Source organism: Coenobita brevimanus, chromosome 95 (assembly GCF_032717465.1).
Source record: "Coenobita brevimanus isolate Jiangsu-jjx chromosome 95, ASM3271746v2, whole genome shotgun sequence".
NCBI classification, from domain to species: Eukaryota; Metazoa; Arthropoda; class Malacostraca; order Decapoda; family Coenobitidae; genus Coenobita; species Coenobita brevimanus.
Window position 1 is genome coordinate 21,032,119 of NC_137048.1, and position 25,708 is coordinate 21,057,826.

The following is a 25,708-nucleotide window of genomic DNA, read 5'->3' on the forward strand; positions in this document are numbered from 1 at the left end:
ATGTCTGACCATTATCTGGTGGAGGGAAAGTTGAGAGTACAGTAGGTAAGAGATGAGTGAGAGCTAGGAGGGTTAGGTGTGGGAGGGAGGTTTTGAAAGTGAGTTGGATAAAAGAGAGGAAATGATTGATAATCAGGAGAAATTGAAAGATGAGTGGAAAGCAGTGAAAGATCAGGAGAATGGCAGTGTGGAAGAGGAATGGCAGTTGTTTAAGAGTGCTGTGGTGGGGTATGCGGAAGAGGTGTGTGGTGTGAGACGAATGGGTGGTGGTGTAAGAAAAGGGAAGTGAATGGTGGTGTGAGGAAGTAAGTATGGCTGTGGCTGAGAAAAGACGTGCATATGAAGTGTGGCTGCAGAGGTAGAATGAGGTGTCATATGAGAGGTATAAGGAAATGAGGAATAGGGCGAGAAGGGCTGTGCGTGATGCTAAAGTGGCAGCAGATGAGAGGTGGGGTAGGCGGTTGACTGAGAATTTTCAACAGAATATGAAAATATTCTGGAAGGAGGTGAAAACGGTGCGAAAGGGAGAGTCTGGGAAGGAAGAGCGAGTAAAAGCAGAGGATGGAAGGATGTTAACTGAGATGGACGCAGTTAGGACGAGGTGGGCCATGTATTTTGAAAGATTGTTAAATGTAGAGGTGGAAAGGGAGGCTGAGATTGTGGCAGATGGAAGGGTGCAAGGAATAAATGTGTTGGGAGAGCTGAATGATTCTTTGATCACGATGGAGGAAGTGCAGGAGGCAGTAAAGGAGATGAAAGCAGGGAAAGCTGCAGGTATGGATGGGTGTGCTGTGGAATGCCTGAAAGGTGGTGGAGCGACTATTGTTGAGTGGTTAGTAAGATTGCTGAATGTGTGTTTTGTGAGCAGTATGGTGCCGACTGACTGGACAAGTGTTTGTGTGGTTCTGTTGTATAAAGGTAAGGGTGATATGTATGAATGTACTAGCTTTAGGGGTATAAGTCTGTTGAGTGTTGTAGGTAAGGTGTATGGTACAGTGTTGATTAAGAGAGAGAGAGGGTACAGAGGGAGTGATTATTGATGAGCAGTGTGGCTTTAGGAGAGGGCAGGAATGCGTGGATCAGGTGATTGCTATGAGAAAGGAGTGTGAAAAGTATTTAGCGAAAGGTAAGGATGTGTTTTGGGCATTCATGGATTTAGAGAAAGCATATGATAGAATTGATAGGGAGGCTTTATGGACTGTTCTGAGATTGTATGGATTTGATGGTAGGTTTACAATAGGAGTGGAAAGTTTTAATGTAAATAGTAGAGCGTGTATAAGAGTAGGAAATACTGCGAGTGATTGAGTTCCTGTGAGAGTGGGGCTGCGGCAGGGATGTATGATGTAGCCCTGGATGTTTAATATTTATATGGATGGTGTTGCAAGGAAGGTGAATACGAGAGTGTTAAGTGAAGGTTTGAGTCTGGTGAATGCTGATGGAAGAGTGCAATCTGAATCAGATGCTGTTTGCGGATGATAGCGCACTAGTGGCTGATTCGGAGGAGAGATTGAGACAGTTGGTAGAGGAGTTTGGAAGGATATGTGAAAGCAGGAAATTGTGAGTAAATGAGTATAAGAGTAAGGTGATGAAGTGTACGAGGTTGGTAGACGGTAGGAGGATGAATATAGTTTTAAATGGTGAGTTGCTTGAGGAGGTAGAGTGTTTTAAGTATTTAGGGTCACATGTTGCTGTGGATGGAAGAATAGATGTAGAAGTGAAGTTTAGAATGAATGAAGTAGGAAAGGTGCTGGGAGGAATGAAAAAAGTGTTTAGATGTTGTTCTCTTAGAATGGATGTAAAGAGATGGCTGCAAGAGGGTGTGGTGGTACCAACTGCGTTATATGGGGCTGAAACATGGAGTATGGGTGTAGCAGAGAGGAAATGTTTGAATGTAATGGAGATGAGGTACTTGAGGAGTATGTGTGGAGTGACGCATATGGATCAAGTGAGAATGATGAAGTGCAAAGGAGAACTGGAGTTATGCGGGAGATGGCTGAACGAGTTGAGCAGAGAGTGTTGCGATGTTTTGGGCAAATGGAGAGAATGGATGATGAGCGATTGGTGGAAAAAATAACTGGATCAAATGTGAAAGGTGTAAGCTGAGAGGAAGACCACGAATAGGATGGATGGACGATGAGAAGAGAGCGGTAGATGCAAGAGGGATGTCTGTTGAGCAAGGGAGAGTGGCTGCACGTGATAGGAATGATTGGAGAGAAATTGTGAATGAATAAATGGCGACGTGGCCCAGAGGGGATATTCTCCAGCATTAGGTCTGATCAGCTTTTGATCAGGTCACGTGCTGGTGAGGGGATATGTCTATTATGAGGTGGCAGGGGTACACCAGCTCTGCCGTCGAGACCTGCTGCAGATGTCAAGACCTGCTGTAGATGTCGCTGATTGCACTGTGCAGTTGACCCTTGTGCAGTGTGGTGCGGTCAGGATCTGTCCCTTCTCCCTTTGGGCTTAAAACACGAATATATGTGTGTTTGTGTGGATGAGTAAATTGGGAGTGTGTCATGCTGTCTCGGCTACCTCCCTTTCTTTTGGGGAAGTAGCCAAGGTATATAAATATATAGGTAGATAGATAGATTTCACATAGAAATAAAGTTATTAGATTCTGCTTAGCATCATGGTTGGGTCGGGCCGGGCCGAGAGTGAACGTCGCTTGCTCGCTCGTAATAATCACGAAAAGTTGGAAATGGTTTAAAACAAACAACTAATGAAACCAATGCTTCTGAGAAAAAAAAAAAAAAAAATCACTCATAACAAATGAATGTGGAGACACACAGGAATGGGCTTCCAGCTACCATAAAGTACATCACCACAGCTTTTTAACCAGCAATGGGAGGAATCTTTCCAGGCTTAAGGAACTACAGAAAGAATTCTTTTTTTCTTGACTCCAATTAATATGCATGTGGTGGAGTCAATGAACTGGTTGTATGGGGACTCAAGATTGTACCAAATTGAATCCAAACAGAATAATCTAAATCTGGTAAGGAAGGTAACCAGGTAACCTGGTCTGAAAGGTCATAACTATTTCTGATAACATGCCGCTGAGACAAGCTCACTGGTGTCCTGCAGTACCAGCAGCCTAAAGTAAGCCACCAAATTATTTCTAGATGGAGCTAAGTAAAGTCCACCATCACTGTCTTGATGCTACAGTTCCCAATGAACTCAATTTACAGCTTATGTCATTAGTTTGAATCTGCTGGGAACCTGCAACGAAGTGGAAAATGAAAACGGACATACTGTCGTTGCATGCTATTCCCTTGATCCAACACTTCCTGATGGAAGACGAATATATAAGGAGAGATATTTACTTTTCTTTAAACAATGCATTGGCAGAAGGTTGGGGGTGGGGGCAATCAAATCCAGGACTAATAAAGGCCACAGAGTGCTAATGTCCAGCCCTAGTGGTCAGGTAGCAGGATGGCCCCAAGAAGAAGTTAACACAGGTTGCCAGAGATAAGGGAAGTGAGATGTATGACCAAGCTTAGTCATTCTTGAAAGGCTCTTGATATCATGATTTTGGAGTTTTGTTAATGTCTCTCTTGTTAGAACTTGGAAAGTAAGGACCAATCTAAAAGATGAAAAGACAGTCTTTGTTGAGAATGAGATTAAATTCTTGGATTAAAAATATCTGAGTATGGAAAGGAGTGTTGTAACTGAGGGTACGAGCCCCTACCCTGCCTTCTCAGAGGGTAAGTGGGTATGATAATAGCGATCTCTTCTCAGAGGATAAGTGGGTATGATAAAAGCTCTCTCCAGAACAAATTACTTCTGCAAGCAGAATCTGCATAATCAGATGTCACTGAGGCATCCCTAATTATTCTAAAAATGACCTTAGTGTACTTCTCTGTGGGTGATGATCACAGTTTCTGAGTTTTTATCCTTTGATCAACCATATATATATATATATATATATATATATACAGTACCCTCGCATCCAACATGGTAATATTGTTATGCACAGGTCCTGTGTTGGACCAAAAATGTGCTGGACAAACAACAGAGCTTATGGGGAAAAATGAATTATGTCAGCAACCCTAGGAAAAGCCACCCTAAATACCCACCATATACCTATACATATATTGGTACTATTGTAATTATAATAAATGGTACTATACTATGAATGATAACTAACCTTTTAGGATAGTGTTGGGCATGGAATGTGGTACCCAAGGCTGTAGGTAGTCCTCCTGGGTCCCTGGAGGATGGCTGCTGGTGTCACTAGCAGGTAATGGCTGCTGCTCCTCCTCAATATCCCTCATAAATCCTTCGAAATCACACTCAGAATCACTATCCTTGTCCGCATCCATGGAAGGTCCTGCTTCTGCCTGTCATAGCACTCCATAAGCCTTCACTGCTGCCCTGATCTGGTCTTGGTTTTTATTATGGTCCTCACACTGGCTTAATTCACGTCGTAGGCCTTGGCGATGTCCACTTTCCTCTCCCCTTTCTTCTTCCTCTCGATGATTTCTAGCCTGGTGGCCTGAGGGAGGTGCTGCCACTTCTTGGGGTTCTCAGAAGGCTCCTAGGCATCATGAGCAGGGTATAATACATTATCAAGGGCAGAAAATGCGGCAAGAAAAAGCACCGTCCAAAGCGAATTATGTGACTGAGTGGCGCTGTGGCAGGAGAAATTTAAACAAAACATCACGTGAGAGCAGAAGCGTTATTAATTGGGTGACATCACGATCACGTCAAGATAGCGGGCAGGGGAGGCTACTTGATCGGAAGTTTTGATTGGCTGTCAGTACCACGGGAACGTCCAGTATGATCGTGTTGGACCGGAGATGCTTGTGCTAGAGGCGAACTCTGCAGATTTCGCCACTTCTTGGAGCTCCGTCCATGTTATGCTAATGCACCTGTGTTACAGTAATTCATCGTATTAAATTGTACTAATTTTTTGCTCTCCGTGCTGGATGCGAACTGTGCTGGACAAACGCATGTTGGATGCGAGGGTACTGTACAGTATATATATATATATATATATATATATTTATATACAGTACCCCCTCCAATATCCGGAACAATTGATCCATAGGCTGGTCAGGATAGAGGTCCTGTCCGGAGATTGGGCCCCAGCTTATGGACTAGTACTCTTGGATGGACCCTAACTCTGAAAAACACCTATACAACTCCCTCTGGACATGCATAGCACCTATTTAAGACCCAAATCCACACCAATAAGGTACATAAAAGACTGACATAAAAGCAAAAGAACCATAAAATGAGGTTTTGTGGGAGGTGAGTTTATACAATATTAAACATTCTGGGTACTTACAAGTCCCTTGGTCTTGGACTGGTTTGAACCGCCAGTTTGCAGTCCACAGTTAATCCTCTGTACTCTAAATTGTACTTTCTTAACACTGCACAACACTGTAAATTCCTGTGTGTTCTAGTGGCAAGGTATTGCAGTTTATCTCACTGTTTATTCACAAAAAACAAGCACCTGTGGCTTGCACTGTTATGAGTATCTGTTCTCCATCTGAGTTAAGCTGTGACTGTTGATGTTGGTGGGGTAAATAGAGTTGCCAGATCTAATAAGCCACATTACCAATCTCCTCAACTTTCATTGTCAAATATAACTTTTCATTACCAAATTCGTAAAGCTAGCATATATTCTTCACCACTTATATATACAAGTGGAAATACATGTAATCACTCTCCTTATAACTAACAACATGTTGATTATTTTCACACTATGTAGGGTAGCAGATTAATCAGAGAGAACAAACAATCCACCATCTCCATCCTGTGTATCCTCATACATGTGAAAATCCATTTGGTAATGCATTGCCCTAATGCATTACCAAACGAATTTTTCTATTACCAAATTGGCTCACACTTGGTATTGAAATATACCAAATGGCAACCTGACAGGGGAGGGGGGGGGGGGGAGGAAGGATGGGGTGGAGGGACCATGGTGTACTAGGCTATATGGCGCCAGGCGGGAATTTCAAATTATGGGAGTGGAAAAAAAGTCAGATTTTTTCTGAATTTTTTGCAGTTTTTGGGCTCCATTTTGGGAATATTGGATCCCAGGAGGATTAAGGTCTGGTTAGTGGGCACCTTCGGATATTGGGCGTTCGGATATTAGAGGGATTACTGTATATATATATATATATATATATACTGTATATATATATATATATATATATATATATATATATATATATATATATATCATCATCAGCAGCAGCAGCCGTTTGAGTATCCAAGGCAGGACCGGCCTATCCCAGCCAAAGTCGGGATGATACAGCCAATGTATCTCTACCAAGTGGCTTAGGCTGTCTGGTAGAGATTGTATGTAGGGTGACAAGTGTTGGGTAAGTGTAACTGTAGTGCTGGAGTCGCTTTGGATGTGTGTGTAGTCTGTGAACCAAGTGTAATCGGCCCGCACAAGCCGACTGGGTGCAAGCTTACTTTATAGTAAGCGACACTGTTTCAACCACAGCACCCCTTGTGTCCATCAATGCAGTACATGGCTGGGTGAACATTCCCAAAGTTTATTACCCTGGCGGGGTGAGAACCCTGGTTCAGCCGTGTTTGAAATGCACACTCTGGGCCTACTGTACCACAGAGGCTTCATATATATATATATATATATATATATATATATATATATATATATATATATATATATATATAATATATATATATATATATATATATATATATATATATATATATATATATATATATATATTATATATATATATATATATATATATATATATATATATATATATATATATATATATTTTACAGACAAACTGTGAAAATCAGTCTTTTCATGAAATGCCTTGTCAAATTGTGAAATGAATGAAATGAGTATGGGATGAGTTAATTTAGGCATAGGGTTAATTTAGGCCTCGGTTAGTTATATATGTGTATATATATATATATATATATATATATATATATATATATATATATATATATATATATATATATATATATAGATAGATAGGTAGATAGATAGATACATAGATACATAGATACATAGATAGGATAGACAGATATACAGATATAGACATAGATATAGATATACATTTACATATTATTTGCACAGATGGATTTATGGGACTAAATGGGGAACCTCAACTTTTGGGACTCACTTGAAAATGTCCACTTGTTCTACTTGAAAATCATTACCACATATAAGACAATCTTATTATGAAATGCAATGATTGAATATTATTTTTACAAGGCTGTATAGCAACCATCATATTAACGTGTATAACCTGACATTACATTTTTTTTAATTGGTCTACATGTAATGCTTGTCTGGGAGAGTATGGAGTCCTTTAATCTCGAAATTTCTTAAATAGAGGTCCCTTATATCAAGGTTTTAGTTATATACGGTATATATATATATATATATATATATATATATATATATATATATATATATATATATATATATATATTTATATATATATATATATATATATATATATATATATATATATATATATATATATTATATATATATATATATATTTATATATATATATATATATTTATATATATATATATATATATATATATATATATATATATACCGTATATAACTAAAACCTTGATATAAGGGACCTCTATTTAAGGAATTTCGGATTAAAGGGACTCCATACTCTCCCAGACAAACGTACTGTACAAGACCATTAAAAAAAAAAAATGTAATGTCTAGGTTATACACGTTAATATGTTTCTTTATACAGTACCCGTAAAATAATATTCAATCATTGCATTTCATAATAAGATTGTCTTTATATGTGGTAAAACAATGGACATTTTCAAGTAAGAGAAGTTGATTCCCCATTTAGTCCCATAAATCGAGGTTTATAACTATCTATCTATCTATGAATGTATGTATGTATCTATCTATATCTATGTCTATATCTGTACCTATCTGTCTATCTATCTATGTATCTATGTATCTATCTATCTACCTATCTATCTATCTATCTATCTATATCTATCTATCTATATCTATCTATCTATCTATCTATCTATCTATCTATATATATATATATATATATATATATATATATATATATATATATATATATATATATATATCTTATAGGCATACTGTAAAATCAGGCACTTCATGAAATGCCAAGTCAAATCGTGAAATGATTTAACTTGGGATTGGTATAGGTTAGGTTAATTTAGGCTGCGGATAGGTTAGTCTTGAATCATCTAGGTTAAGTTTAGGTTATTTAGGCTATGTTAGTTCAGGTTAGGTTAGGTTACGCTAGTTTAGGTTTATTTAGAAGAATGCTGAGTTTTGTTAAGGGTTCGTCTAAAATGACCTAACTTAACTTAACCTTACTAACCTAGCCTAACTTAACCTACATTATCCCAGCCTAACCTAACCGGAGCCTAAATTAACCTAACCTAAATTAACTCATCCCATACTCATTTCATTCATTTCACAATTTGACAAGGCATTTCATGAAAAGACTGATTTCACAGTTTGCCTGTAATATATATATATATATATATATATATATATATATATATATATATATATATATATATATATATATATATATATATATATATATATATATATGCGACCGTCCCTCTGAGGAATAAGAGAGTGAATGATTTTACAGAGGCACACCTTGTGAGGAAGACTTTTGCATAGACTGCATGATCTTCGTAAACTCTCGAAACCTTAGATTCCCACAGCCTCCACCATGCCCAACACAAGGGCTCCAACAGACTGACCAGTAACAAGTTTGCGAGGCCGGTGAAAGTGGTCAAACAAAACCCATGCATTTATGATGCCAGGCCACCACACTTTTGAAGTATCATGGACACACAAGATATGTTTTCATCTTCTGACATTTTGATGAACTCTGTGGAGAATAATACCGGTCAAGAGTAGGAAATAGTAATTTATTTTTTACACATACGTCGGGACACTGCCTTGTTGAGACTTTCTGGGAATACGAACTTTACATACGAATTTTTCACGGACATATGGATGGTCACTTCACAGATGTACTGACATGGTTACAGACGCAGGTGCGGATACGGACCATGGATCACATACAAATGGAGAGTCCCTAATTTCCCTACTGAATTCCGAGTTATAGGCCATACAAGCCAAATACATCATTCGCTGCCAGTGATTTGCACTGCTTTCGATCATTGTACATAAGGTCTGAATCACGATTCCATTCACCCGTTCCACCAACGCATATGCAAAACAGTGGTAAGGCGTAGTTGCTATGTGCCCCATTTGGAGTATGTCTGCTACTCCACATAGTGTGGCATTCACGAATTCTGCTCCTTGGTCAGTGACAAGTTGTAGAGTTCTGTGAATGTATACAACCATCTCAACGAATACACAAGCTATCTTCTCTGCCATTATAGTTTTTAATGGTTCAGCAACAAGACATTTTGTCAGTGTATCTACTACCGTGAGGACATACTTGTATCCTGCCTCAGATATATTCGACGGTCCTATAGTATCCTTATGGACCCGAGACCATGGCGCCGGCACATCCAGGTACCTCATAAGTGGGGCCAGGACGTTCCCTGACCTCTTACAGGGAATGCAATGTTTGCAGTACCAGCACAGAGTGGTAATATCCTTGACCATAGTTGGCCAATATTCAAAACATATTCTGACAGTAGCAGGTGATGGGCCATGTGTAATGCTGCTGGCCCACACTGTTCAGGTACAACCATCCGTAGTAAGTCATTATTCACATTAGTCCATGCTTCTTTTCGGTAAAACAGTCCATCCTGGTGGACACAAAACTGTTTAACTGGGACAGCGAGTCTGAGGTGCCAGAGGGGCTTCTCCATGAAGGTACCACTTTAACAATCCCCAAATTGAATATGCATCTTGCTGCTTCCACAGTTCGTCAGGGTTCCAGCTGACAGTGTCAGGGTTTGTCATGATTCTTGCAACAGCCAATATAACCTCTGCATCATCATCCTCTGGCTCGCTACGAAGATGTGACATGGCATCACCTACTTTATATTTATGTCTGGGTAGATAAGACACGTCTATATCATATTCTGCAACTGGATTTCCCATCCACCAATCCTTCCGGATGATTCATTCCTTAATATTAAACAACCACTTGGTAGGTGATTCGTCAGCACAATCACTCTGTATCCAAGGATAAGGGGTTGATTGATTCTTAGCCCACACACAATACTCAAGGATTCTTGTTCAGTAGTGGCATAGTTCATCTCAGCCTTATTCAGAGCTCTACTAAAATATGTTAATGGCGTGAGAAATCCATCATCAACCTTTTCCCGCAATACTCCACCTATTTTTGTACAGCTTGCATCCGCTGTCAGGTAGAACGACTTATCGAAAGAAGGGAACTTAAGAACTACACTTTCTGTTAACTGGCCCTTCAAAACTCTGAAGGCCTGGTCTGCCTCTTCATTCCACTTTATTTTCTGTTTCGATTTCTTTACCTCTTTTTTCCCCTCGAGTCAGTCTTGTGAGAGGCAAATCAATCTTAGTGACCTCATCTATGAACCAATAGCAATAACTAAATAATCCTAGAAAAGATTGGAGCTCCCTTAGTGTCTGTGGGACTGCGATTTCCTTTATGGCTTGGACCTTATCCATCTTGGATCTCAATCCTTCAGGAGCAGTTATTTTACGATACTTCAGCCTTGAAAACATTACATTTCTGCAGCTTAAGAGTAAGTTGAGCTCCTTCCAGCCTAGACAAAACTTCATCCAGACTTTGTACATGTGACTCAAAATCCTTGTCATAGACAATTATGTCATCCAGTTAAGCCGAGCAGGATCTCGTTTATATTGCGCTGGAACGCGGCAGGGGCAACCTTCAGTCAGAAGGGTAGATTATAATACTCCCAGTGACCGGCTGGTGAGGAAAATGCGGTCAGTGGTCGTGACTCCTCATCTAAAAGTATCTGACGGTATCCCTGCCTTAAATCTAAACTACTAAATATAGTGTTCTTTCCTCACTGGGAAAGGATGTGTGAGATATTTGGCAACGGGAAGGGGTCCACTACTATCTGCTTATTCAAGAGCCGAAAGTCGAGACAGAGTCGTAATCCACCATCTTTCTTGGCCACTGCGGTGAAAACAAATAATCTAAACCATATCTGGTCTCCTCAGCCTTCCTTCCCCTTGTGTTACACAAGTAATTTGGCCTTGTACGTTGTCCTGCCTTTTGTCCCACCTTACTTCCTCAAATGATTCCATTGTGCCTACCCTATACCTGCCAAATATACTGATTTGGTCAGGAGTAGCATTAATATACAGGCAACTTAAATTCTGGACTTTCCTCTTGCCTCACACGGGACCATGTTCAGTATCCCTGATCATAGAAGAGCAGGGAAAGTACTACCAGGACTTGCGAAAAATAAACCAAACGTCCAACCAGAAATATCAGTCTTTAATGGGTCTATCACAACTGTCTCACTCATCATACAACATCCAGAGATGTTGTCTGATTTATCTGATAGACCTGCTTCTATTACAGCCAGGGAGGAAGAATTATCTATGCGAAGATCTACCTCTCTGAATTCTACCTTCTCATCAGTCTCGATGTGCAACGGATCTGGGATAATATATACATTCCGAGCAAAAATGTAATCAGAACCTAGAATCACTGAAATTGTACAGCGTAAATTTCTAATCACTATTAGCTCACTTTCATACGTGAGGCCTGCCAACCCTATGGGTGGGTCCACTACTATTGCAACTTCAAGTTCATCATCGCTTGCAGACACAAGCATTCGGCCTACATACGCCAGGTCTCAGGTCTTGTCTCACTCATATTGTTATAGGTTTCCTGGTTAATGGGTGATCAATATGCCCCTGTATCTAAAAGCATAGGGCAATCCCTCATTTTACCACATGCTCCCATGACTATGACCAAATCCATCGCATTTCCCATAGTCACAACATTTATTCATCAGACTTTATTGTGTGTGTGTCCACGCGTGATGAAAACTGTTCGATACGATGAGTTTACTCTTACAAAGATATCATGTCACCTGACCTTGGTTGTCTAGTGAAACAGTGAGCTGTCATGTGACCAAATCCACCACAACGGAAACAGCTGATTCTTCTACTTCCATAGCTGGCAAGATGTTAAACTGACCTAGCGAGATTGGCCTTGTGGCACAACACATGCGGACTCTGTGACCTGCAACAAGCATCTGTTACATTTTCCTAGGCTCACAGAGTTTAACTTCCCAGTATCTATCTTCTCTCTTTTAGCAAAGACTTACCTGCAGTCACATGTACAATGACATCAAATATTTTTTGTTTTCCTACGTTATTCTCAGCGAGTGGGGAATTTAACTGTTCTGCCCAACTGATGGCCTTATTCATGAGTTCATTGAGATTGTCGGACTCATCAGTAATGACTGCATATTGGCTTGGGAACACATCCGTGAAAAAATTTATGGCTGTATACAGAACACATTCTCCAAAAACAGGCCTAATGCTTGCAAACCAATTAGCTACAGGCAGCTTCACTAGTCGTGATCAGTAATCATCATTGATGTGCTAGCCCGGATTATTTTCCGCTCATATCATTTCCTAGGGAGCTGATTGGAAAGCTTTCTCAAAAGACTGAAGTTTAAGGAGGAGACTTAAAATCCTCCGAACTACCATTCTCCTCATGAACAGTATAAATTGTTCAGTTCTGTCATGAGCACCACCTAGTGTGTATTCCCCAGCTGTATCAAACCTGCAAATGTAGTCCACCTAGGTCCAGTCATCTTGTTCTCCATCTTCTTTATCCATGTTAAACCTTGGTACTCAGCTAGTGTTCTGTATTTACTGGCTGTGAAATAGGTTACAGTAAGTCCTGTATTCGGTGTACAGCGTCTTTCTGACTGCCAGCAATTGCTTGCGACAATTGATCAGAGAGAATCGCAATGCCCCCTCCAGTTTGATCTGATTCTGCTTCCGTCATCTCAACTGACACTTCGGAATCTAAATCTGACGGTGTATGTTCTAATTCCAAGGGAGCAGTCTCTTCATCTGAGCTAGATTAACTACTCGGCTCCAAACAATCACTTTCTAGACTCCCAGGTGAGAAACTGCTTAATGATATGAAAAACAATTAAGGCCTAAGATACTCCACCACTGCCACCATTGTCATACCCTACACTCCCTCAGTAATCATTTATGTGTTTCAAAATCATCTTTAATGAGCACGATATCCGACTGTTATATATAGGGATTGGTAGCATGAGAAAAGTTGCAGGAGGGAGTGCGGAGACAAGTCCAGAAAGAATCGGTAACATTAAAATTAGGATGGTGTGACACTGTGTATCCCTTCCTGTCCCACTTCCTTCCTGGATCACAAGGAAAACTGCTTTACACACCGAGGCTCCAAAACACAGATATGTTTTCTACTTTACTATTACAAACTCTGTACCAGACAGTTACAGTACTTTAGCAACAACAATGGAAACAAGTCACTCAGTACTTGGAGATTTAACTCAGTTACATGTAATTACAAACATAATATAGTAATGATATTAGCATAATGACTCACTTTTGAGTATTGTATGTTTACCTGAATTCTTACTAATGTAAGAATAACCACTATAATTATCACCACGACCAGGGACTAGCATTAATTACTGCTGGGTATTAAGAAGTTCATCGGAATATTTAATTGATGCTTAGGGCATGTGAAATTCCCTTGTCTTATACACACAGATCTCCCCATCATAGCAACTTCCACTCACCAGATTCTTTTTTTGCTGCCCATGACCTTTGACTGTCTGCTTCTCTCAGCAGAACTGCCGTGCCCCTGAGCCACCTAATACTGTTCTCTCCTTGGTCATTCTGTTACTCGGCTTATATCCAGTTCCTAGAGCACTGTCTTACCCCTTACTTTAGCTGTCTCGCTTCATACATGAAGCACTTATACTTTAAATTAATGATACACATACAGGTACACTTCTCGTGACCTGTTACTGAAACCAATTATTCTTTTATGGGTACCTTTCTCATGACCTGTTGCTAAAATTAATGTTTCACTTGATTGGTACTCTCTCTCATAACCCCTGTTTTTTCACTTCATGCCCCACAGAGGATTCTTGGACCTCAACATGAATCAGGCCTATGTTCAATGTCTCATGAACCTTAACACGTTGTTCTGTCCTCTCCTATTTTCACTTTTTTTTCCCCTCGATCTTCTGTGATTTCCCTTGTCTCCCGCCATCTCCAGGTCTTCTCTGCAACTTCTTATGCTTCCTGTGCGTTTGTTCTAGTCTCCTCATGATGCCTACTTTTAGCAACTTCATATGCCACTTTCAGCAATTGCAACACTCAGTGTATAGCAGCTTTTTCCTCTTCTCCATTTTTCTTCTCCTCCATTTCCTTCTCTTCCTTCGTCATCATCATCTGGTCCTATGCCAAGATTAATGGATGCGTCAAGTAGGCTCAGACCACAAGGAGAAACCTGGCTCACTTGTTTACTCGTTTCGTAAATTCTTGCCCTAAACGTGTTGGCTTCAGCAAGGTCAGGATCAATAACATTATCCAGTGTTTGGCAGTCCCGACATATTACCTTGTGCACTGATCTTTTGAACTGTGGTTGCACATCCTTTTACAGTCGGTAAGGATACTGCTTGCACTGAATCTGCTGTTTAGTTATACATTTACTGAACCATGTTATAAATTTCATATCATTTTCATAAAATATAACAGTACACAAAGAAAGATAAGAGAAAGGTATAAGTTTTCCTCAGTCCATGGTGTGCCCTAAAACCTTCAGTGCAACAAAAATGGAAACAACTGGTGGTAATACTCTAAGGTTTACAGTTAAAATCATAGAGACGAAATGGCACATGGTTGTGTCCGTCATCCCCACAAAAACACTAGTATTGTGGATTAACAGTTTAATCCTTTCAGTCCCATGATGTATTTTTTATTATTGCCCACCTAGCAAGGCGATAATGTAATCTCATGCGTCTTTAGGCCATTGTCTCTTTCGACATGTTGCTCTTAAACTATTAGGGCTAGGAGGTTGCAGTTTACATCAGCTATTAACCTATATGAGGGATTGTTTGTGTATAAAGTCCATCTAATTAAGTTCATTAGATTTATATTTAGAGATTTTTATGTTAAAAATTTCTAAGTCATCAAAAAGATATTAACAAGCTCCCATAGTAATGCAGAAAATTTGTCTTGCTATGTGGCAAATTAATCATAAAAGCCGTGTTTTTGTCGTCCAAGCTGGAGCTTGGGATTCGAAGCGCGTCTTGGGGCGCTTGGTTTCTGTCCGCACAAATAGTCCAGGATACGTAGAACCGAAAAATTACACGTGCCGATCGCAAAGTAAACAGAAGGGTAGAAGTGGATCTTCTGACGAATATGCAACTTACACGTAGGCGTTATTTGTGCTGAAATGGCTCTATATGTCGTTAATATTAGCCAGCTGCACCCTAATTTTATGTACATTGTAGATGTCAGGTTGAGGATTACTGAGCAACACACGCACTCTTCCACATGCCTCTGGCTGCACTGAGTATACAGCTGTCTGAGCTGAGACTAAAAGAAGATGCCGGAAGTCGAAAGAAGGAGTATTTAGTTGACGATTTATCTTAAAAAAAAAAAAGGTAAATTTGTAGAAGTAACCAACGTTTTCTTTTATTATTATTTTTATGGTTTCCAACGCAAAATACCGTGTTTTAATTAGTTTTGACCTTCATTTTGGGGGGAAAATCCCCCTTTTGTAATTTTGAGTAAGATTTCCAAAAGTGGGTTTATCCCCCCAAAATCAAGATCAAAATTATTTGAAAACACACTATTTTTGCATTAAACTAACCCAAACTAACCTAACCTAACCTGACCTGACCTAACCTAACCTAACCTAACTTAGGGCCTGACATACACCAAGTGAAACGCCTGCACCAGCCAATATGGCGTGACATTCACCCGCTACTGAGAGATAGCCTAACCTAAGCCACTACATGACTACCCCTACAAAATTAGCTCCCCCAACTCAAACTAGGCTTAAAAGGTAAGTCTTGGTTAGAATAGTTCAGGGACGTAATGAAAATCGGTAACGTTGGTTACCTCTAAAGTTATACCCCCCCCCAAAAAAAAAAAGTATTTCTATGTAAATTTTGCACAAAGCTACTGTATATCATAATGCATGTAGGAGCACTAAAGTTGCTCTTGAGTGCTTGATATGGGTATATAAAAATGCAATTTTAAAGCACTTATACATTTTTGAAGATATCATTTCACACAGAGACAGAGGAAGGATGCCAGAACTTCGTGGAATTTTCCCAGAATATTAAAAAAATTTCAAATTGTTTTGTAAAAAATGAAGGTGATCACCTTTATGTGTGTCTTTAGGTGTTCCCAAAATGTTTCAAAATCAATCGCGCAAATTGTATCTAAACTTTTGGGGCAGTAATCTGGGATATATGGCTCATTTGATATTACTTTTGACGAAACTATGACGATATGGCTCCAATTGCCAGAGGAATTTGCAAGATAATTACCATCTAACTTTTTTCGTTTTGCTTGCCATTAGTCACCATTTTCCATCCTACCCTCAATGAAGAGAACGGCTCTTTGAAGGGTAACTGTTAAATAATCTTCAAAGGCCTGTTATACTCAATGATCTCACCAACATAATGTCCTGACTTCAGGCTTCTGATTGCTACGGTGATATTTAATTCAATACGAGTAAACAGCAAAATCCTAGGACTTAGTTTTTCATGCTGGAGCTGCGATGATATGCCTCCGATTGCCAGAGGACTTCTGATCTATTTTTTCAGTGGTGATGGGTGATACGCATTCGTGGGCGAATGCTTTGGGTGATATTCTTACTGTTACCTGATGATTTTGACTCACACACTCATCGAGTCATTAAGCTTTCTATCACCCTTTCCTTAAAGATTTATTTTTTTAACTACTCATCAGTGTTCTTTTTTTGCATCTTTATATATATATATATATATATATATATATATATATATATATATATATATATATTTATATATATATATATATATATATATATATATATATATATATAATGTCGACATAGATTGCATGAATAACACGCAATAATATAGTAATGAAGCAGGATCAGAAACAAACAGGTGGGGAAAAGGTGTTCGTAAGCTTTTTAACCACGAAAATACTGTCTATAATCTAAGGCCTGGGAGAATTCTGAACTGGAAAGGCTAGATGGAGCCTTCATTAACATCTTAGCTACAAGAAAACGTCCCTCAGCTGAAATCTCTCTCTCTCTCTCTCTCTCTCTCTCTCTCTAGTTTGGATAGAGCAATTAAAACGACAGAGCACGCCATCGGATTGAATGGTTTAACACTTTGCTAGGATTTCTCAGGAACAAAATCAACTGCTAGCTTACGTAAATATTCTATGTATAGCCTATTGATAGCCGATGAAGAGTTACATGAAGAAGATTTAATCGACTCATCCTAATACAATACAGAGCTTTCTCTCAGCTGACCAGGATCGGAATTCACAAGCACACTTACGATCAGTACCTTGTCGAAACTTTTTTCTTTTTTTTCCAGAATGGTCAAGGAGGTTGTCGACTCTTCATCTTCGTCATGTTTTAACTTTATGAATAAATCTTAATTATGCCTCCAAAATTTCAGCAGGTTATAACCTCTCTGCAAGAACATCAAGGAAGAGAATGGAAAATTTTCCCTTGTCTAGCACTTCTTGTAAAACCATATTAAATTTACGAAGTGGAAACGATTGTAAAATACATAGAATTTCGCCCCAGAATCGTTGCTCTTAACATATATAAAATGTCCTTTATGTAGGTGACGTGGCTGCACCTATTCCTCAACAATTTTATTTATAATGCATATGACGTCTATTCAACTTCTTGTATGTTACTAAAGCAAACTATGTCAGTACTGATAATGCACAAATCCAATAAAAAAGAATATCAGGTAGTAATAAACATAATAAATCGCTAAGAAGGTAAAAGAGAATATCTAGGTGTCATAGACAAAATGAATTGAAAAAAAAAAGTGAATATTATAGTCTAATTAATACACACTGCTAAGGAAATGATAAAATAGAATATCAAGGTGTAATAGGCATAATAAATAACAAATAAAAAGGTAAAAAAGGTATATCACGCCGTATTAAGCATAGTAAATGGTGGTGGATGGTGGCGACCATCATCCACTCACTTGATGTAGTGCTGCTTACTTCTTCCTTCATCTTACTATTCTTTTTCTGTGTCTACCCTCCGCTCTTACTATTTCTCCCATCTTTCCTGTCACCTTTTACACTTTTCATTCCTTTTCAGGTGGCTTTACATTGACTGACAAGTCTAATGGTTTCTTGTAAGCCAGGAAACAATTTATAAAGCTGGATGGTAACCATATAACTAACCCATTCGTGTTCCTTACATGTTCACAAGTGGTTTGGCAAGGGTTAGTGCCCCTCCCCGTAAAAAAACTTACTCAAAGACAATCGGCCACCCATTACGAGGTTATGGCTATGGATAGATAGAATAAGCATAATATATTGTTAAGAAAAAGGTAAAAAATTTGACCTACAGTGGCATCGAAAATACGTCCCACATGAAGAGGGTTTACGTTTCGACTCGATAACGTATTATGAATTCTTTTGTTGTTACTGCCAGGCAATTTTATTTTGCTAAAGAGTCGTTTTCCGAACTGGAGGGGTGGATAAAGACATCTTTAACCCCACCATAAATTGCTAGACGTCCTTCCGGAATTAAAAAAAGAAAGAAAAAAAAGATAAATGACAAACAGATTCAAGGGGTTGAATAAGCCTTTGACTGCAGTGTTTTGTTAGTCGGACAACATTATCCACTGTGCTTATCCATCAAAGTGTTGTGATTTGTTCAGGTGGAAGAATTAAAAAAGAAGTGGAAAAGTTATACCCCAACAACAACTTTTCATAAATCGATTGCTGTTGGCCTGAATAAAATACCCAACTGTACTAGCAACATCGAAAGGGTTAACTTTACTCTGTACAGCACGGCGAGGTGAGGAGAGTTGTAAGGGGGTAGTGAGAGGGGGTACAGGGGCAAAGGGAGGCAGCAGAAACGCGAGCCAGCTAAATTCCTGGCCAGCATCCCCGGATATCTTCTACTTTCAAACATTACGGCAAAGTTTGCCCTCATATCATGCCAGACACCGGGCATTCTGCTGTAAATGCAAATTGCGCAAATCCTCGGCGTAATTGCGTTGTCTGAATGTTGGGATGGTCTCGTGCATCGACAGAGGAGCGTTTTAACTCCCACTACCTCATAGACACTAATCCAAGGCACGTATTCTCGTCCTCTTAGAAGCTGTCTTACACATCGTCCTTAACGATTTTTTTTTTTCTTGGACATTTCAACTTATTATTCTGTTAAGTAGTATTTATATCATCCCACATTCGACCAATATTACACCGGGTCCACCGGCGTAAAAGTCCACCGGGTTTACGTTCAGATGAGCCTGGGTCTGTAACAACAGTAGCAACAGCAACAACAACCTCATGGTGGGGGCAACTGAAGTTTTCAGTTCCATCTAGCGCCATGTGATTTTCTTCAACTGAGTCATGTGAGCCTGAGTGTTAGTTATGATATAGTGTCACCAGTCCTTTTCATGCTCGGGACAACTCTAACAATACAATAAATATAATACTGGACGATTTCATGCAGCTGTGAATGGGCCACAGAAAAATGAGTGACAAATATTACCACCGCCAACAAAGAAGGAGGCAGTTACGTATTCACCCCTGTCCGTTTGTTTGTTTATTTGTTTGTCCACAAGATATCTCGAAAAAGTTATTGATACATTTCAATGAGATTTTGTGGTCATGTAGATCATGGGCCAAGGAAGAGTGGATTAATTTTTGGTGGTGATCTAAGTTGTTTGGCAAAGACGTTGGCGGAGGTATATTATGTTCTTTGCACTTAGTTTGTTCTGCAAGTGGCATTTTCAGTGGTCAAAAATATTTATAGGAAAAAAATTAGCATGTACAGCATAAGGACCATAGATTTTTCTGAAGGCAGCAGCACAACTCCAAGCTTAACCCTTTAAATTTTCTTGATACCTCCAGACGCTTAGTTTAACTTACGAGAGATTTTTCGAAATGGAGTTGTTGTTGCTGCTGCTATTAGGTTGCCCGCTGCGTCACTGAAGCTGAACACCGAAGCAACGGAGGAAACCAACCACCCTCACCATATCTCCGGTGAGAATATCGGAGGAGATTGGCACCCTGACCGCTGCACTCCCGGTAGGTGAGGTGCCCAGCAACAGTAGTGCTTGGGCACCACATTTCACTAGCACGGGTTAGCAGGGACGGCTTGGCTTCCAGGAGAATTGCTGGGAGGTGGTGCCACCGTGAAGAGGCGTCCTCGAACCAGAGTGATTAGACAATAGTCTTCCATATCTTTTTCGCTACTACGGTGATCTGTATGCTAAATAAATAGTGTCGCATCATCACGATTATAAGTGGAAATATGAGATTGAGCAGATGAGGTTAAATTGACCTTTGGTGGAGGCCGGTTCAGCAGTCATTATCAAACATCGTTAAGCAACTGACACTCGTCACCAACAACTGCAGGCAGGGAGAAAGTGTCTGTTACTTTTTAATTATGTGAATACTATGTTTAAAATTATAAAACAGAAGCGTTGTACCGTATGGAACTGCAGTGTTATTAATTAATGGTAATGTTCACACACACACACACACACACACACACACACACACACACACACACACACACACACAATCGGTAGAGAGATGGGCTGTGGTCTTACCGGACCAAGGTTCAAATCCCCGCTGGGGCAGGGAACAATTTACAGATTTGAATTTCATGTAAAGCAGACTTTACCGATCTACCAGAAGACCCGCCGACATATCGTAAAAATACCCCTGCTAATACCAATACACCAGTCCTGTATAAGACAGCCCTAGCATGTATTCAATATGAACAGTGGGTGGTAGCGCCGAAGTGTTGAAATGTAGAGGTGTATTATGTAGGAGGACTACTGGGCCTTGGGAGCAGGCTGTGAAGCCTATGCCCAGAGTCGAGCACACACACACACACACACACACACACACACACACATATATATATATATATATATATATATATATATATATATATATATATATATACGGGGTCAGTGACCCTAAATAAACATGACTGGACCTAAACTGATCGAAATAACCATTGAATGTTTTGCTAGATCCGACCATAGATGATATGATACAAAATAATGAATTAAGTAACAACTCCAATAGTCAAGATTGGCCACCGGACTACTTTTCTCCTACTTAAGAGAATCATAGGCCACTTCGACTTGTCTGTATATATATAAGTAATCACTCTAATATCCGGACGCCCAATAACTGAACATCCCCACTTCCCGGACCTTATCGTCCTGGGATCCAACATTCCCAAAATGGTCTGAAACCCCCCCCCCCCAAAAAAAAAACATTTTTTCCCGTCCGTAATTTGAACTTGCCGCACGCGCCGCGGGAGAGCATTGTTTTGGTGCGTCATTCCTCCGACGTCCGATAGAGCGCCGCTGCATCCTCCCCACTTCCTGCCTGTCTCTCACCGCGACTGGACCTACGCTCTTCGCAATGGCTGCCCACATGCTCACTTTTGTGGTGGTGCCGTACCTGCTGCAGGGCCTCCTGCTGCTCTCGGGCCTCCTCTTAGTGTGTGTGATGATGGCCCCGCCACCTGAGAAAAGGAAGAGAGTGGTGTTGACTCTGGAAAAGAAGAGGGAGATATTGGAGAAAGTTGATGCGGGTTGGTCTTCTTCCCGCATTCTCCGCGAGTACAACCTGGCCTGGTCGACTTTGTTCGATATCAAACGTTCCCGAGACAAACTCATGCAGTACACGGCTGGCTTCTCGTCGCGAAGCAAACGCAACATGGAAAGGAAGGTTATGTTTACCCCCAACTTTGCAGAAATGGACAGATCCACGTTGATTTGGTACCCACAGCAACGTGCAGCTGGTGTGATGGTACGTGAAACGGAGCTGAAGGCTGCTGCTGAGAAGTTCGCAAGGCTTCACGACGCCCTAGACTTCAAGGCATCCGAGGGTTGGCTCTTCGCGTTCAAGTTGCGACATGGCCTTACTAACCGTAAAGCACATGGCGAAGCATTGGACGCTAACGAGGATGGAGTTGACGAGTTTCGGCACAAGGTGAAAGGCTTGATCGACAGGGAGGGCCTAACTCTCGGTCAAGTCTACAATGCTGACGAAACTGGCCTATTCTATCGCTCGCTGCCAACGAACACTCTAGCCGAGGAGATGGAGAAGCGTGTACCTGGCCGCAAGCTTTCCAAGGAACGGATATATGCTTTGTGTTGTGCCAGTGCTAACGGCATGCACCGGCTTAAGCCCGTTGTTGTTGGCCGTGCAAAGCAGCCTCGGTGCCTTCGTGGGGTGATGGATGTCCTTCCTGTCGTCTGGTACCATTCTTTGAATGCATGGTTCACAGCTGTGATTTTCAAAGACTGGTTTCACCGTCACTTCGTCAAGGAGGTCATCCATTACCAGACGAAGACACTGGGAATCCCTCGCGACCAGGTAAAGGCTCTCCTTCTGCTCGACAATGCACCTGCGCACCTGTGTGACAAGGACTTGGTTGCTGAGAATGGCCGTATTAGGTGCATGTTTCTGCCACCTAATACGACTGCTCTCATTCAACCCATGGACCAAGGAGTGATCGTGGCAACAAAGCGCCTGTACCGTCGGAAGTTCCTGAATGAGGTGATGGTTGTTCTCGAGGACGAGGACGAGCGCAGGGAAGGACGTGACACACGAGGCAAGCGGACTTTGGAAAACCTTCGCCGCTACAACTTCAATTCTGCGCTGTACAACTGGGCTAGTGCATGGAAGGAAGTCCCTGTGAAAACTCTTGAAAATGGTTGGTCTCGTCTGCTTCTCAGAACAGATGTGGAGTACGATTTTCTAGGGTTTGACGTGGATGACTTCCATGCACGGCTACGATGTTGATGTGGACGATGTTCGTGAGTGGTTGGACGACGACGAGGGTGATCCTGGGTATCAGACCTTGTCTGATATCGAGATCGCATCTTCGGTTGCTGGTGTCAGTCCCGAACTTGAAGATTCCGATGACGAAGGCGACGATGATGTGGACTCCTCTCAGCAGGACACTACTCCAGCCATCCCCAAGCTGAGCGCACTCCGGGAACATCTAGAGTTCGTCCTAGACTACCTGGAACACCCGGACTGCGACAGGGAGATGGGGCCCTTGGGACTCGTGGAGGAAGTGCGTGCTTTCAGGCAGCGCATCATCAATCTCCAGAATCGTCGGTCCTTGCGTCAGTCAACGATTGACAGTTTTTTCAGGCCTGTGACCCCTGCTGTGCCAAGCCCTGGCTCCACTCCGTTGCCTCCCCAAGACAGGCCCTCATGCTCCGAGCCACAGCCCAGCACATCAGCCACGGTGGAGTCACTGCTCGACGTGAGTTTGCGGCTTTCCTCAGAGTCCTCTGCAGTGGGTACGCCATCACCACAACCCAGCAATGCACCCCTTGGTCGCCTGCCAGTGATACTCTTGGACTCTGACAGTGAATAAACAGCAAGAACTTCTCCACTAGACCACACGGGAATTATGAGTGCTGTGCAGTGAAAAAAACGGTGTGTTGTGTTAAGGTTTTCGAGTTGAGAGAAAAAACTCAGTGAAAACTAAATTTAATGTAAATAAACTTCTTTGTTTTGGCTTTGGAAATTTTGAAAAGATTGGGAAAAGTTAATGTGCAACACTAAATTGAAATGGAACATTATTTGGACTAAAGTGAACACTGTGAAGAGAACGGACTTCTGTGTGTTATTGACTAAGTTCAGTGCAAGACTTCAGGAAGAGTGTACTGCAAGTGCTTCAGGAAATCGTTCTTACTGTCAGAGTCCGAGAGGAGGTGGTTATTCATCGAGGTGGCCAGGGCCTTGCGTAAGTAGCCAGAATGTTTCATACTGTACTTTTTTCCATACTATACTTACCAGAATGTTTCATACTGTACTTTTTTCCATACTATACTTACCTCATGCATGTGCAGTAGGAATGTGTTTTTCTGAGTTAGGCTAGGTTAGGGTCTATATGTACCAGAATGTATATTAATGTATGAACATACTTCTAAACTCTCATTTTATGTTTCTTTTGCATTTATTTCAGTCATTTATGTGCCTTATTGATGTGATTTGGGTGTTAAATAAGTGCTATGCATGTCCAGAGGGAGTTGTATAGGTGTTTCTCTAAGTAAGGGTCCATAAGTGCAAGTCCATAAGCTGGGGCCCAATATCCGGACAAAACCAATAACCGGACCTACCAATGGCTCTATTACGTCGGATATTGGAGTGATTACTGTATATATATATATATATATGAAGCTTAGAATGATTTAAATTCCATTCCAGTTCGATCAAATCACTGTTTTTGTATTTATACATTATAAAAATACTGCTGATCATTTAGTTATTTTTTGCCCACTCTCACTTATCTGCGTTAATTCTCAAACTTCCCATTCTCTTCGTTCTATCTCTTCCATGCCGTTTTCAGTCCTTCTTCCAGTCTCTTCTTAATTGTACTTCATACTTTCTTTGTTAATACAAATTACATGCCAGAAATCTCACTTCCACTTATCTGCGTTAATTCTTCTCGAACTTTCCATTTTCTTCGCTCTATCTCTTCCATGTCGTTTTCAGTCCTTCTTCCTGTCTCTTTTTCACTGTACTTCATATTGTTTCTTTGTTCATACAAATCATATGCCAGAAATATGACACTGGGCGATTACAAAGCCCTGGTATATAACATAAGGTATTGGTTGGAAATGTTTCAGGGAATTTTCATGTTATGGCCTTAGCTCAAAACCCGTTCATTTCCCAAATATTTTGTTTTTTGTTTTCTTTCTACTTTCAGAGGCATTTTATTCAGTTTATGAAAACATTTTAAACTAAAGGAGTTAGATAAAATCTTCAGTAATACTTTCAACAGAGGAGTCCTTCCCCAACCTAAATAAATTCTAGAGAGAAAATAAGCTAAATATTTCTTCATCGGATGCAATTGTTAATAGTAAAAATATGTTAGGAGTGCCTAGCTTATTTGAGGAATAAAGTGATTGACCAGTGCTAACTATAAAGGAAAGATATCAAATAAGCAAAAAACTTCCGGATGTATAATAATTTTGCATCGGTTGGAGCAAATGAATGAGAGAACGAATTTAGGAGTACAAATGACAACGTAGACCTTAAAACACGAGGCCTAATCAAAATCAGCTATGTGCTAGATGGGCTAATATCGCTGAAGGACAAATTGGTCAGTCGTCGCCATTTTCTACTTATTGTCTCCCTTCATGCCGGTGTAGCGTTCAGATCTGACTCCCTCACTAATCCTGACTCCTTGCGTTCATTGCGCATGCGCCGCCGGCTGCCAGACGTACGACTCATTCGCAGCAGAAGCCCCAAAGAGAGAAGAACTAGCAGGATGATTGGTTATTTCGTACGTCAGTGGACTCGGAAATTTTGCCAACTAAATCCGTGCTGATTTCACAGTTCAGTCCCATAATTTTTACCACTTACTCTTACTTGCCATTATCAGGTCTCTTTCTCCTCTGAACCGTGTACAATGAGCCTAATTCGTTGGACCAAAAATAAGTTAAGGACGAATCCTCAGTAAACAAAAGTAGTTGCGTGTTGAGGAAG